The sequence below is a fragment of the Capricornis sumatraensis genome, chromosome 8, assembly GCF_032405125.1.
Source record: "Capricornis sumatraensis isolate serow.1 chromosome 8, serow.2, whole genome shotgun sequence".
NCBI lineage: Eukaryota > Metazoa > Chordata > Mammalia > Artiodactyla > Bovidae > Capricornis > Capricornis sumatraensis.
The window spans coordinates 104,879,887-104,896,474 of NC_091076.1; positions in this window are offsets into that span (position 1 = coordinate 104,879,887).

A 16,588-nucleotide genomic window follows, 5' to 3' on the forward strand; every position below is an offset into this window, starting at 1 on the left:
GCCATTCCTAGTTGTGTGCAGGCTTCTCATTGCCGTGGCTTCTCTCGTTCTGGAGCACAGGCTCTAGAACACACTGGCTTCAGTAGTCTGGGCGTGTGGGTTCAGTAGCTGCAGCTCCCGGGCTCCAGAGCACAGGCGTTACAGCTGTGGCGCATGCGCTTAGGGGCCCCGCGGCATCTGGCGTCTTTCCAGATCAGGGATTGAACCCATGACTCCTGTGTTGGCAGACGGACTCTTTACCACTGAGCTACCCGGGAAGCCCTCAACTGTGCTTTGAAATCACTTACTCATTTATACTGGTTTATACTGGTTCGGCTTCCCTGGTGGTTCAGACGGTAAAACATCTGCCTGCATTGGCGGGAGACCCAGGTTCAATTCCTGGATCGGGAAGATCCCTTGGAGGAGGAAATGGCAACCCACTCCAGTACTCTTGCCTGGAAAATTCCATGGAGTGAGGAGCCTGGTCAGCTACAGTCCATGGGGTCGCAAAGAGTGGGACACGACTGAAGCGACTTCACTTCACATATTGGTTCCGAGAGACGCTGTGTGACTGGTCGTCTCCTTCAAGGGAAGAGCAGTCAGCAACCGTGTCAAACTGCTTTGGGTGATTCCCAAAAGAACTTCTGGAAAGCAGAAAGAGAGACCTGGCCGCTCTGCAGCCAGGCAGCGGGAACGCTGAGCCGCTTTTATTTGGTTCCCCACGTCCAAGCCAAGGGGATGGGTGTGTACACAGTTTTCCGGGCCTTTTTTGTTGTGCAGAGTGTTTTCCACTTTAACATCACTCCAAAGCTAAGCCGCGTCCTTGGGTTTTTCCCAAAGCAAACAGGCTGGACGCAGCGCTTTGGCGCTAATGGTCTGGGGTGGTTTCCTCCTACCTGGGAATGGACCACTTCCACAGAGCAGAGGTGACATCCTCTCTCACCCACCTCCGGAGATGGGGAACGCCCTTTCAAGGCATCCTGCTGGCCCCTGGTGGGCACCTGGGGTTGCATCCCTCTCGACTCTCAGGCCTCCTTCACAGAAGCCAATTCACTGGAGGCCAAAGAGGGGCCAGCGCCCTACTTTGCCAAGCTGCAAAAAAAAGATGGGTGCCTGGAGTGCTTGCCTGCCCCTGACGCTCATTATCCACATCCCGAAAATAGACATTCCCCTTCCCTGGAGGCTGGCCTCCTGAAGGTCAAACCCTTCGATTCTTTCCAGACAGAACCCTGGTCATTTAAGTAATGATTACACAGGATGGGCTGGACAGCTGGGGCTGAGGAAAGGGGCCCTGGGGCAAGGGACACGGTAACCTCATTCCACACGTGTGCCCCCGAAGCTTTGTGCTGCCAAGGGAGTGATGCTGGGCCGATCCGACAGGAGAGCCACTTCCAAAAGTGGCTTGTTGTCCTTTTTGCTCCTTGCCCTAAAGTGCTGACCACGGCAACGTGACCGGCATCTTGAAAATGAGTCGAGATGTCATTTCTCCTTCAAGGCACCATCAAATGATCCTAGCAGCCTCCTCTGAAACTCCCTGTCTCAAAACAGAAGAGGGAGCCGAGTGATTACCTGTCAAAGCTTATAGACTAAGGAATAAAGTTATTTTTAAAGAAAACAAAAGATGGAATGAGCTTGGGAGGAGCATATAATGGGAAGCATATACGAAGAAAGTATCCTTTCTTTTCCGTGTCCATCTCCTTCCTAGAGCTGCCATGAGCATGGTTCTGTACACAGAAGTCCTCGAGAGAAATGCTTGTGGACTGACCCCTCCCAACCACAGCAGAGGATCCAGGGGAGGGAGCCCCATCTGGGCGCCAGGTGGCTGTTGCAGTGATGCAGAGAGCCCAGGAAGGACACAGTCAAACACCCCACCTCCTCCTGGCTCTGCACAGCAGACTGATGGGTCCCGGGAGGGAGGGACAGACAGACGGCTCTGATGAGAGTTTAAAGGACGTATCCATCTTCCGGACTCGGCATGACCTAGAAAAATCCACAGCATCAACTTGGCATTTGCCAACAAGCGCAAAGATCCTGTCATTTTAGGCTGAATTCCAGTTGCCACGTGACAAGTATCTGTGACCACTTGGTTCTCAAATTGAGGACTTGGAGCACTTAAGGGAAGACAACCTAACTGTAAAATAGGATTAGCATGGAATCAGATCTGCCACCTGCATCTCTTGGCAGGAGTGCTATTCCTAAGGGGAGAGGCGTGTTGAGTCCTTGGGGGTGGATCCGTGACCCAAATTTGCAGCCATTAGCGGTGCAGTAACCACACTGACTGGGGGAAGGCTGGCTGGCCGCCAGGAGCCAGGCAAACCTTAGGACAGTAAGGGCTCAGGCAGGACCCTAAGTGGAAGCGCAGGCTTCAGGCTTCATTGTACTCAGTTGTATCTGGCTCTCTTCAACCACACGGGCAGTAGCCCGCCAGGATCCTCTGTCTATGGAATCTTCCAGGCAAGAACACTGGAGTGGGTTGCCGTTTCCTCCTCTGGGGACCTTCCTGACCCAGGAATGGAGCCTGCGCCTCCTGTGTCTCCTGCATTGGCAGGTGGATTCTTTACCATTGAGCCCCCTGAAAGAACAGCAACATCATTTTAATTCTAAACCGAGACTTGGATATTATGTGTACTTAACAAAGACAGGCTGGTCACCCATGAAAAACTGGTCGTAACAGATGTGGAACAGGGTCTTCCCTGTAGCTCAGATGGTAAAGAATCTGCCTGCAATGCAAGAGACTTGAGTTCAAACCCCGGGTCGAGAAGGAACCTGGGGAAGGGAATGGCTACCCACTCCAGTACTCTGGTCTGGAGAATTCCATGGACAGAGGAGCCTGGCAGGCTACAGTCCATGGGGTTGCAAAGAGTCGGATAGAACTGAGCAGCTAACAGTACTACTAATAGATGTGGAAAACGAATCTGGAGTACCCACCCAGAAAATATGTTAAAAATTTTTTTATTGAAGTATAGTTGATTTACAATAGTGTGTTAGTTCCAGGTGTATAACCAAGTGATTCAGTTATACATATTTTCTGTTTCAGGTTCTTTTCCATTCTGGTTATTATAATACATTGAATATAGGTCCCTGTGCTGTACAGTAGGTTGTTATTCTTTTGTGTATATATATTGTGGTAGTGGTGTGTATCTGTTAATCCCAAGCTCCTGATGTAACCTCCCCACCTTGCCCCAGGGCTTCCCTGATGGCTCAGTGGTAAAGAACCCTCCTGCCAATATAGGAGATGTAGGTTCAATCCCTGAGTTGGGAAGATCCCCTGGAGAAGGAAACAGCAGCCCACTCCAATATTCTTGGCCTGGGAAATCCCATGGACAGAGGAGCCTGGCGGGCTACAGTCCATAGATTCACAAGAGTCAGACATAACTTAGCGACTGACCAACAACAACACTGCCCCAAGAAAAAAAAACTTTTTTTCTCTCTCTTTGGCTATGCCAGGTGGGTTATGGGATCCCAGACTCAGCAGTGGAAGCCTGGAGTCCTAATCACTGGACTACAAGGGAAGTCCCAAAAAAATCTCTTTTACAAAGGAGAGACCTGGGACTTCCTGGCAGTTCAGTGGTTAAGATTCTGAACTCCCAATGCAGGGGACAGGGTTTCAGGAACTAAGATCCCGGATGCCACACAGTGTGGCCAAAAAAAAGAGAAACTCAAGGTTCCTCAAAAAATTAAACATAGATTTACCATGTGACCCAATAATTCCACTCCTAGGTATTTACCCAAGAGAACTGAGAACATGTGTCCACATAAAACCTTGTACACAAATGCTCACAGAAGCTCTGTTCACAATACCCAAAAAAGGCAGAAACAACCCAAGTGTCCATCAGCAGATGAACAGCTAAAAGAAACATGGCTTATTCACATTACGGAATAGTGTTTGTCCATAAAAAGGAATGACGTTCTGATCTGTGCTACACTGTGAGTGAACTTCAAGAACATCATGTGAAAGAAGTGACAGAAGGCAGACAAAAAGGCTATATATTGTGTGATTCCATTTAAATGAAACCTCCAGAATAGATAAATTCACCAAGACAGAAAGCAGGTTGGTGGTTGCCAGGAGGACAATGCTTAATGGACATGGGTTCTACTGGGGATGATTTTATTTCTGGTGATAGTTTTATTGTGGGTTTTATTTTGAAACCAGATAGAGCTCATTGTTGCACAACGTGAATATGCTAATTGACTTGTTTATTTCCTGTTATATGCATTTCTTCCCTTTTTATTTTTAAATGAGGGACTTGAACCAGCGATGTCCCTTTCAGGATCATTCTTCTGTGATGCACAAAAAAGTCCATTTCTAATGACGCAGTTTAAATTATGATTTGACTGCTGTTAAAGAAAAACATTCTGTTATGCCCAGAGTCCGAGTCCCCAAAACTGAGAGAATAAGACGTCCACAGCAATGCAAAAGCATGAAGGGGTTTTATTTCTAGCTCGAGCTAGGGCTCCCGCCACATCCAACGCAGTGGAGTGGAGCAAGGAGCCCCGAGCCCAGATTTACAGCAGTATTTATAGGTTTTAGAACAGAGAGTCGGCAAGGGCTGATTGACTGCAGGAGTTTCCTAGTATTTACTAATTGGCTAATCTTTATTGGCTGCAGGGGTTTCCTGGTATTTACTAATTGGCTATTGGCTGCAGGGGGATGTCTTTTACGTCCTGATGAACTCAAACCAGCTTACGGGGAGTATGCTGATTAGACAAGTCCTGGCATCCGTGGGGATGACCTCACTGGTCAATGACTCAGCTTTTCCCGTGAGTCCTGCCTTGGTCCCTGAAGCCTATCATGGTGTTTGTTAGGTCCCAACATTCCCCCCTGTCTTTTGTTATACTGAGGAATCTTCCTCAGCATTTTGGGGCAGGGCCTGATATTGCTGCCTAAGTACTGGTACCTGGACTGTATTGATGTGCTCCTTAACAAATGTGATAGGTCTATTTAGGATACAGGGGCCAAGAGTGAGCTTGGCCAGCGACTCCCTGATTACCCCTGAGTGATTCACATAAAAACAACATTCTTCCCCTAACAGAGCACATAGGCCCCCTGAGAGACTTCATACTCAAGATACTTTTTGGGAATTGGGGCGGAGGTCTCTTCTGTATCTTCTTCCTGCTGTGCATGGGCATAGGCCTGCCTAGCAGAGCAGAAGTCTCTCTACCCGATCTAAGTTGGGGTTTTCCACATCTGAAACCAGCTTTTACCCTTGTAGTTGCAGCAATTTAGTTGGCCCCTCTCAGAGATGAGATAGACAAGGGCCAAACAAGAGACCTACCAGGATGGTCATCTCTGGTCCCCGGAAACAGAAGGCAACGTTTGGGGTGAGGGTTACAGGGCTTGTGACCCCTTCTGATTGGCTGGTGGTGAGGCAACAGAGCAGTGCTCCAGGAATCTTGTGTTCAGTCTGAAGTTACCATCCTCCACCTGGGTGGGGGCTCAAAGACATTGCTATGCATATTTCTTTGAGTAGGAACCAGGACTCTGTCTGGAGGCTGTACCAGCCTTTGACTGTTTCTGTTTTTGTATCCCCTCCCTTCCCTGATTAGCCATTGTTTGAATCCATGCTTTGGAATTCAGGGAAGGCCAAGGAGGCTGAACAAAGTCTATATCCTACAGATAAGAAATGGAGAACCCAGAGCAGATCTGTACTCCAGAGCCCCACAGAGTCCCGCTCAGTTTTAATTTTAGGGAACTAGGCAACAATGACTAAGATAACTTCCTGTCAAAATGGGGCAAAGGACCGCCCCAGCTTGGAGCAATACAAGCTCTAATCTGAAAGTACACCCATAGCATCACCTAGTTATTTTTCAGGATATCTGAACCGTAGCTACTCTATTTTGACTTTTGTAAACTATTTCTTAATAGCCAAAGCAGATTTCACCGTGAATGACGTCAGTGTTTCTCTAGATATGAGAAGATGCAAGAATTGGGACTCATAAAATTTTCTCCTGAAAAGATCTAACTATCTGTCGGCCTGTTCTGCCAGTTTTTCCCAGAGCACAGAGTGCCTCATTCCTGATTTTCACCCTGAACTCCTTTCAGGGGCGTTGAAAGCCAGCAGTTGCAGCGGCCATGATTTAATCTTTGTAGATGCAGATGGTGAGTGTCAGTCTTCAGTTGGCAGAGCCCCTTTTTGCTCATAAACTTGACCATGATTATGAGGGGGGGGGCACTTCATGACCATTTTATCCCATGGTGCTGAGAATGTCCATTCTCAGGTTTGGCAAAAGATTTTGTTGACAGGCCACTCAATGTGCTGTTACTGGATTAGGCCATAAAACAGTATCTAAAATTCTCTGGACCACCTGTCTTATTAGCTTCTTGGTCCAGGAAAATATTCCCTCTTGTTGCTTCTTGCCATATCTAGAGTTACACTGTTACCATCATCAATCTCATATGGGACTATACATTATTCTATTAGAGGCCTCATACACACATTTGACAGTGTAAGAAACAGCAATTTTGTAAGACAGGGGAAATACAAATACCATAGCCAGCAGTATTAGTAAAGTCACAAGTAAGGCTTATGTTAAGAACTTCCATTAGATGTAGCCCAGTATATCTTCAGGTCATCTGACTTAGTCTGTCCTGTAGAATCTTTATCTTCCAGGAAAATTATATACTGGAATTAGTTTGAGAGGAAGATTTTCCCTACTCCCTGAAAACATGAGATTCAACCCCATAATTTTTCAGATAGAAGCCATAAAAGTTATAAGCATATTCGCTGGTTCATTCAGTCCTTTTGCTAACTTTTGTGAAGTCATCAGGTTTTCCATTAAAATACCAGGATATATCAGAATGTTAAAAACTCCATATAATTTTTAGGATATCTGTATTAGTAATTTTACCATACATTATAACCTGAATGGATTTATTACTCATCTGGTAGTCTTTTTCATGTAATTTAACCAAATAAACAGTTTAATATCTCTCCTTGGGATGCTCCAGGGGCCCTCTGAAGCACCCCAAAGTTAGCTAGAGATATAAAAGCTCATATCTCATTTACATTTTTTAGAAGTTTCTTCACTTGAGGTAATTTCCTTGTTGACAAACTTGTAACAGATATAATATTTAACCTATATTAATCCTAGGTAGAATGAAAATATTCTTAACGTTAATTATTCTAAGACATGTCTATATTAGATAGGTCAACAAACATTAATATCAGGTATTTAACATTGAATATTTCCCAGTTCACATGAACCTGGAATTTATTAATTTAGAATTACTTGATTTGTAAGCGCTTACCTTTTTTAAGCCAAATAAATAGAGCTCATATACAAAAATATTACCAAGACATATTTAGACAGACAGTGCAAGATCTAGCTTCAAGTCTTTTTTTTCCTTTTTCCTCAGTGTCAGATAAGTGTTCCTGAGAGCCCTGGTCTCAAGGCACAGGGAAAGAAAATCAAGTTCTAACAAAATGGTGGCAGGTCTAAACCACATGGTTGCCAGACAAAGCAAAATTTCCTTTTCCAAGGGATCTTCTTGACCCAGGGATCAAACCCAAGTCTCCCATATTGCAGGCAGACTCTTTAACCTCGGCTCCACCAGGGAAGCCCTTAAATACAAAAATACAGTCTCTCAGAAAACCTCCTATAGAGACACAGAACTTCAGATCTAAGTACTAACATCAGTCATAAGGGACAAAGGAGTAGAAGTCGCTTGCCCCATGATTACAGAGAACACAGGAGACAAAATGGACACACAAAGAGCAGAGACAATGCCGGCACTCACACAGACATGACAAACGGATAACAAATACACATCGGCCGAGAACACAGCACTAGGTCTTCCTGGGCCCCCCTGAAACTTTCTTTCCCTCGAGGTAATCTTACCAACAAGGCGTCCACAGAGCCAGCCGCCTCCTCAGCACGGTGCCAGGCCTCGGCCTTACGCTGGTCTTAACCAGAGAACAGAGCCAGCCGCCTCCCCAGCACGATGCCAGGCCTCGGCCTTACGCTGGTCTTAACCAGAACTAACACCAGTGTTCAGATATCTCTCCTCCTAGTGAGGAAACCCCTTCTACTGGGAGAGTGTTATTCTTCCCAGTTAAAGGGATCCCGGACGAGCCCCCAAATGTTATGCCCAGAGTCCGAGTCCCCAAAACCGAGAGAATAAGATGTCCACAGCAATGCAAAAGCATGAAGGGGTTTTATTTCTAGCTCGAGCTAGGGCTCCCACCACATCCAACACAGTGGAGTGGAGCAAGGAGCCCCGAGCCCAGATTTACAGCAGTATTTATAGGTTTTAGAACAGAGAGTCGGCAAGGGCTGATTGGCTGCAGGAGTTTCCTAGTATTTATTAATTGGCTAATCTTTTATTGGCTGCAGGGGTTTCATGGTATTTACTAATTGGCTATTGGCTGCAGGGGGATGTCTTTTACGTCCTGATGAACTCAAACCAGGTTACGGGGAGTATGCTGATTAGACAAGTCCTGGCATCCGCAGGGATGACCTCACTGGGCAATGACTCAGCTTTTCCCGTCAGTCCTACCTTAGTCCCTGAAGCCTATCATGGTGTTTGTTAGGTCCCAACAATTCCAGGCACTTGTTAAAGAAGGGTAAGCTGGGCTATATTCAGACCCTCTGTGATAGGGGTAGGGACCACTACCTTGGGGTCTTACAGATGGGTGGGAGGGAGCAGAGATTGAGTTCAACTGTCAATACAAAGACAAGTGGGAATATAAGCCAAGGAGTAGGGTAGGCATCAGTGGGTGGAAGATCACTAAAAGGAACCATCAGGGATCAGGGGAGATTCTCACTAAATTGACCTGGCAGAACTTCCAGTGGCTAGGATGCCACACTCCCATTGCAGGGGGTCTGGGTTCGATTCCCGTTTAAGGAACTGGATCCCACATACCGCAACTGAAAGTTTGCATGCCACAACTAAAGAATCCACATGCCTCAACTAAGACCTGGGGCAGCCAAATAAATTAATTTAAAAAAAAAAAAAAACTTGCTGAAGGCAGGCCAGGAGGCTCAGACATCACCCGAGGATGCTGGACAATGGGGAACCCAAATATTTTGAAGGTGACCAGACCTGGAGGATGGGGGTTCTGGCTAAACTGACTTATCAGGATTCTTGTTACAACTGGACATTGCATGGAAGGACAAAAGGGCCCAGGGTTTGAGACCTGGTCAAAGAGAGGGCTCAGGTGAGCTGGATTAGATCAAAGAGAGAATCTTGCTCCTTGGCACTGAATTATTCGGAGTCCAGTATGTCAACTTCATGGAACCTCCCAGGGGCTCCTTCCATCTCCTTACAGGGGTGAGAGGTGGCCACCAGCACTTTGGTGGCTTTATTTGGAGGGACTTACCTTGTCTCAAAAGTTGTGTCACCTTGTGGAGGCCCTAAAGGGCAATCCTTGGTTTTCACTGGTTCTTTTTTTTTTTTCATTTATCTGTATTTCCCTACATAGTTATGAAGTATGTGTGGGGTTTTTATTTATTTTAGTTTTTAGCAGTTTTTGGACCCCTGCCGTGCAGCATGCGAGATCCCTGACTAGGGATCAAACTTGTGCCCCCTGCAGCGGAAGCACAGTCTTAACTACTGGCCCAACAGGGAAATCCCTTGGGTTTTTTTTCTAAAGAATGTACATATCTGTATAACTGAATCGCTTGGCTATGTGGGGTTTTTATTGAGGTATAAATATGTACAGGAAAGCACACATTATAAACTGAGTTTATGAACCAACACACCTGGATCAATAAAAGAACACATCCTAGAGACCCCTCGTACTCCCTCCCAGCTCCTCCCCACCCCCCAACCACAATAACTACTCACGCAGTGTATATTGGGGAAAAAATACTTAAAATTTAAGCAAAGCAAACACATATTAGAGATGGAAAAAATTTTAATCCAGCACTTTTTATTTGTGAGTGAAGTCACTCAGTCGTCTCCGACTCTTCCTGACCCCATGGACTGTAGCCTACCAGTCTCCTCCATCTATGGGATTTTCCAGGCAAGAATAGTGGAGTGGGTTGCCATTTCCTTCTCCAGGAGATCTTCCCAACCCAGGAATGGAACCTGGGTCGCCCGAATTGTAGGCAGACGCTTTATCGTCTGAGCCACCAGGGAAGTTTTTTTGTGAAGGATCTTCCAAATGGCTTAGACATGGTAAAGACAGAGCTGTCAGTTTGGCCTCAGGTTGCTCCCAAGGGAAAGCAGAAGGAGGCAGCTGGTAGTAGCCATGGGATCAACTGATGGCCCTATCGCCTTCCCAGGTCAACTGGGCAGCACTTTGGCACCCCCCTCCCCCCCACACAGGGAGGCTTCCGGACTACAGATGCCTGAGCTCCATCTGCAGAGATGGTGATTTCACTGGTCTGGGCTTCAGAATTTTTCAAAGCTCTCTAGTGATTCTAATACGTAGACAAATTTGGGAACCACTGACTTAGCTTACAAGGAGGATGTGAAGCCTGCCTTCCAAGCAGGTGGGCAGACTCAAAAGCCTCCCAGAGATTCTGTAATTACCACAAAAATCCATCTTCTTCAAGAGCATCATGAATTGTCATGGTCCCCTTGACTATTTCACTTCTGGAAATGAGTCAGCTGTAGTACACAAGTGACACACACTCTTACGGCCTCTCCCCACATCCTCCCGGATGCCGGCGTGGGACTATGGGAACAGTGACAAAGCTGGCTGCCACCCAGGCTCCAGGAAAGTGGGGCGTGGGGGCTGGGACTGTTATTACAGTCACTCCCACTAGGTGGCGCCAGATCAGAAGCTCTTGTGAATATCTTTTAAAAAAAAAAAAAACCTCAAACCTTATTTCCTTGTGCTCCTTCTTAGTATTGAATTGGTATTTAATTACTGGTGGGATTCTGCTTTCCCTGAAAGGAAGATAAAGTTGCCTTACTCTCCCCAACTCCTCCAACCCCCCACCCCCTGAGGATTCTCACTGGCGGGGGTGGGGGTTAACCTCTGATGTTCCTGTTCCTCCCACCTAGACACACTATACCTTTATGATATGGGTCAGATTTCCAAGAACCTGACCGTGGCTCTATAGTGGTTGTTTGGAATAGTGGTTTAAAATTTACGGAAGAATGGGAAAGGCTTGACAGCAGGAAGAAATGGGCAGGGAGGGGAGAACAAGGGGTAGGGGGCTGGAATGCTTTCATGTCACCCATCTTATGAGCTGATACTGTGCTTGAGCTAGAACTTAGGATTGGAAGAGTGTTTGGCGTGTATCTTTCCACCAGCCTGGATATGCCATTTATGCAAACCCTTCCTGGACAGTCACTAGAAAGACAATTAATTTTTCATTCAAGAAAGCACCATATGTTTCTGAGAGTTCTTGACTCCCTAGGGAAGTGTTTTAATTACCTGTTTCCGAGTGATAAATCACCCTAAGATGTAGTGGCTTGAAGCAATAATTTACTGGGTCCTCTGCGGTATGGATGTGAGAGTTGGACTGTGAAGAAAGCTGAGCACCGAAGAATTGATGCTTTTGAACTGTGGTGTTGGAGAAGACTCTTGAGAGTCCCTTGGACTGCAAGGAGATCCAACCAGTCCATTCTAAAGGAGATCAGTCCTGGGTGTTCTTTGGAAGGAATGATGCTAAAGCTGAAACTCCAGTACTTTGGCCACCTCATGCAAAGAGTTGACTCATTGGAAAGGACTCTGATTCTGGGAGAGATTGGGCGCAGGAGGAGAAGGGGACAACAGAGGATGAGATGGCTGGATGGCATCACTGACTTGATGGACATGAATTTAGGTGGACTCCGGGAGTTGGTGATGGACAGGGAAGCCTGGCGCGCTGCGATTCATGGGGTTGCAAAGAGTCGGACACGACTGAGCGCCTGAAGTGAAGTGAACTGCAGGATGACTGCACTCAGTTGGGTGGTTCTCACTTAAGGACTCATGTGGTTGCATGTTAATGGTCTGAACATCTGAAATGGGTCCCTCCCGGGGGACTCTTGAGGGGGGGCTATCAGCTAGTTCAACTGGGGCCGGTAGCCAGAGCTCTTGCGTGGCCCATCCAGGTGACATGGAGCCTGGGTTCCCAGAGCGACTGTCTCACGGGCATCATTCCAAGATGCCCAGCGGAAGCTGTGCGGCATCTCATGCCCTGGCTTTGGAGGTTCCAGGCTGTCACTTGCATCACATTCTACAGCTCAAGCAAGTCACTAAGGCCAGGGCAGATTCCAGGGAAGGGAGCCAGGGCCCCTCCCCCTCGGTGGGGGAGGAGGGGTCTATGGAGGCCATATTTAGGGACTCAGTTACTTATCTCAGGAAGTGGGAACTGGGACAAATTTAGGGAATGGCTTCACCCTGAAGGAAACTGTTTTTCAGTTTAAGAACAGACTCCTTCAAATGTATTTTCAGGAACCCCCAGTGCCTGGTTGATCAAACCCCAGCTTCCTTGAGTGTTCGTGCTTTAACTGGAACCAGCTACCCAGCCAGACAGCATTCATCCTTAAGCCCTCTCTCTCCATTGGAAGCTGCTGATTTTCCACTTCCTTCTTAATACAAGTGCTAACATTCATCACGCTCTTATTTTGTGCCAGACACTGTGCTGAGCAATGCATGCACTTAGCCCGTTCCATTAAGAAGACTTGTCTTGTTGAAGTGCCTGTTAGGAAAAGGTTGCTTTCTTGCTTGTTTGTTTCCAATAACTACCACCAGCTGTGTTCTGTCCAAACCTCTTTGGTCACTTGAGTGTAAGGCTCCTTCTTAAGGCACCTCAATCTGATTCCACTTTTCCAGTCATTTTGTTTTTGTTGTTATTAAGGCAGCCCCACTTGGGAGTTTAAGGCTTGTCCATTTAAAAAGTTAAACTTGGGACTCACATGTAGAGAACAAACTTACGGATACCAAGGTGGGAGAGGGGGGATGAACTGGGAGCTTGGGATCGACATATGTATACACTAGCGATAAAACAGATAACTAAGGCGCAGCTACTGTATACCTAGGGAACTCTGCTTAATGCATGACGGTGACCTGAATCAGAAAGAAATCCAAAAAGAGGGAATATGTGTATATGCATGAGCTTCCCAGGGCTTCCCAGATGGTGCTAGTGGTAAAGAACCCACCTGCCAATGCAGGAGACATAAGACACGCAGGCTCAATCCCTGGGTCGGGAAGATCCCCTGGAGGAGGGCATGGCAATCCACTCCAATACTTTTGCCTAGAGAATCCCATGGACAGAGGAGCCTCATGGGCTACAGTCCATATGGTCACAAAGAGTCAGACATGACCGAAGAGCCTTGGCTCACATGATCTGCCCAGGTGGCTCACTGGTAAGGAATGACTGCCAGTGCAGGAGGCAAAGGGGATGTGGCTTGACTGCCGGGTCGGGAAGATCCCCTGACGTAGGAAATGGCAACTTACTCCAGTACCCTTGCCTAGAGAATCCCGTGGACAGTGGAGCCTGGAAGGCTACGGTCCTTAGAGTCGCAAAGATTGGGACACAACTAAATGACTGAGCACACACATACGTATCCTCAGAGCCGATTCACTTTGCTGTACTGCAGAAACTAACACAACATTGCAAAGCAACTCTGCTCCAATAAAAATTAAAGAATAAAGATAAATTAAAAGGTAAACTCAGGAATTCCCTGGTGGTCCAGTGGTTAGGACTCTTCACTTTCACTTCCGGGGCCACAGTTTCCATCCCTGGTCAGGGAACTAAGATCCCAAAAGCCACCTGGTATGGCCAAAAAAATAAATAAATGAAGTCAAGCTTGTCTCAGATTACCCCTACCCCTGCCAAAGCACAGGCCTGAGGTTTCAGCAGTGAAGCAGGGACCAAGCATACCTCTCATACCACCCTCCTCTCTGCTTACTTGAGGCACTGGGGAGAGAAATGGAAAACAGAGGTGCTTCCTGTGGTCACTGGCCTGGGTCTTTACTGCTGACCCAACTCGTTCTCTGGAGCAGAGTTTCTCATCCTCAGCACTACTGATGTTTAGGGCTGGATTATCCTTTGTTGTGGGGCCCTGTCCTATGCATTGTTTGGCAATATCCCTGTCCTCACCCTATTGGACGCCAGTTGTTCAGTCCTAAGTCTTGTACCACTCCCCAAGTTATGCAACCAAAAATGTGTCAGCCATTACCAATATGCCCTGGTTGAGAACCAGTGCTCCTTAGACTCGGTGTGCCCAAAGGGGTGCCCCATGGGCCTACCGACCGAGACTCTCTCCCATGGGGCTCCCCTGGTTACATATTCTTGCTGACCCTTGGCCTCATGTCATCTTTCTCTGAGGTGTTCCCCTGCCTCCAAACCCTAGAATCCAATTCTAGACTGCCCTGGTGGTCCAGGGGTAAAGAATCTGCCTGCCAACTCAGGGGACGTGGGTTCGATCCCTGGTCTGGGAAGATCTCATATGCCACAGAGCAACTAAGCCTGTGCACCCCAAGTACTGAGCATGCGCTCTAGAGCCTGTGTGCCACAACTACTGAGCTGTCATGCCTAGAGCCTGGACTCTGCAACAAGAGAAGCCACCGCAATGAGAAGGCCAAGCATGAGTGCCAGAATAAACCGTAGCCCCTGATGGCTGCAACCAGAGAAAGCCTGCATGCAACAATGAAGACACAGTGCAACCAAAAGTAAAATTTTAAAAAAGCCTCAAAAAACCACCAAGACTCTGCAATTCCGTCAGTACTCTGGATCCAGCTCTGGGACTGTAGGGCAGTGGGGGTGGGGATGGTCCCAGTCCTTCGCCTCCTGGCTGACTGCCCACCACCCCAGCTTCCCTGAACACTCTCCAAACTTCAGGAGCCCTAGGAAAGAGCCACCAGCCCATGGCCAAGTAGACAGCCAAGTGGGAGACAAGGTGTTCCTCTCTGCTGTCCCACCCGCTTTACAATGACTCCACTGTGTCCCCAACCCCCTTCACTCCCACCTGTTTCCCAGAAAAGCCAGTCAAGTCTTCATGAAGAAGCAGCCTCTCACCCCTCCTCCCTCCCTTTTCCTTTGGAAGCACCAACTACCCAGGGTTGGGCCAAACTTCACAGGTTAAGGGCTCCGTCCTCTGAAAGACCGTCTTCACTCAGACACCAGCAGCCAAGTCTGGGGGGTCCCCAGGCCACACTCACTTTTTACCAGTTTGCTACAAACCTGGGGGCTCCCCCTACTCCCTCAGGTTTAATAATTCACTAGAGTGACTCACAGAAAAGTGCTGTACTTGCCATGACAGTTTAATGATCGCAAAAGGATACAAATCTGAACCAGTCTCGAGCAAGGGCTGGTGGGGGGGTGGTCCCAAACTTGACGCTTCTGACATCCTCAGGGACATGTTACCCTCTTGGCACATCAATATGGAAGACCAAGGAAGCTCACCAAGCTGAAGTGTCTCGAGTTTCTATTGCTGTTGCTGTCACTGTTGTCCAGTCCCTAAGTCACGTGTGACTCTGAAACCCCATGGACTGCAGCATGCCGGGCTCCCCTGTCCTTCATTATCTCCCGGACTTGGCTCAAATTCATATCCATTGAGTTGGTGATGCTGTCTAACCATCTCATCCTTTACTATTCCCTTCTACTTTTGCCTTCAATCTTTCCCAGCGTTTTTACTGCAGTTTCATTATATATGTACCCCATTGACTGAATTCAATCTCCAGTTCCCCTCCCTTCCCCAGAAAGTGAAAGTGAAATCGCTCAGTCCTGTCCGACTCTTTTGGACTGTAGCCCACCAGGCTCCTCCATCCATGGGATTTTCCAGGCAAGAATACTGGAGTGGGTTGCCATTTCCTTCTTCAGGAGATCTTCCCAACCCAAGGATTGAGAACCCGGGTCTCCCGCATTGTAGGCAGACGCTTTACCATCTGAGCCACCAGGGAAGTCTCCCTTTCCCCAGAGACTGAGCTAACAACACATGGTTTATCCTAAACCAACAGGTCAAGCTGGAGGAGTCCAGTGTGAATACCAGACACTCCCATCATGTAGAAAATTCCAAGGATTTAGAGGTGGCTTCCCAAGAACCAGACAAGGACCATCCAAATGCCGGGTTACACACAGGATTCATAGAGTCCGTGCTGCGTGGCATCTCCCAACCAGCCCCTGGCTGCTAGTTCTCTGAACTTACAATGTGGGGTGCATTTTACTCTTGGCAGTTGTCGTTGCTAAGTCACTTCAGTCGTGTCCGTAGGCTCTGGCAATTCTTGGAGAGCAGGAAAGATCCTGCAGGGTGCCTGCCTCCATCTTGTTGCATGTACATCAGCTCATTTAGTCCAACCAGTCTCCCACCCCCATGCCCCTAGGCAGGTGTTATTGTGATCACCCTTCCACAGATGAAGAAACGCAGGTGCAGGCTGAGAGACTCCCCAGGTAAACCAGTAGAACAGGACTGAGTGCAGGTCTGTCTGACTCCAGAGCTGCCCACTCATGAGGAGCAGAGCTCTGGCTCTCCCCAAACCCCTCATCCCCTGACCCCCTGGTGTAATCATGCCAGCTCCCCTCAACGGCCTCCAAAACACCTCCCTTCCTCCTGCAAAGCCGTGTCCTGACCCTCTGCTACGGGGCTCACCACTCCGAACCCTCCCCCTGTGGTCACCCACTCCTCTCTGGGGCGTCTCTGGCCTCTGCTCTTAATCTTCCTGACTCAAAGTTCCGAGAAAGTGTAGAACACTAGGTTCTGGGAGCTGGACGCCTGCCATAATCTCTC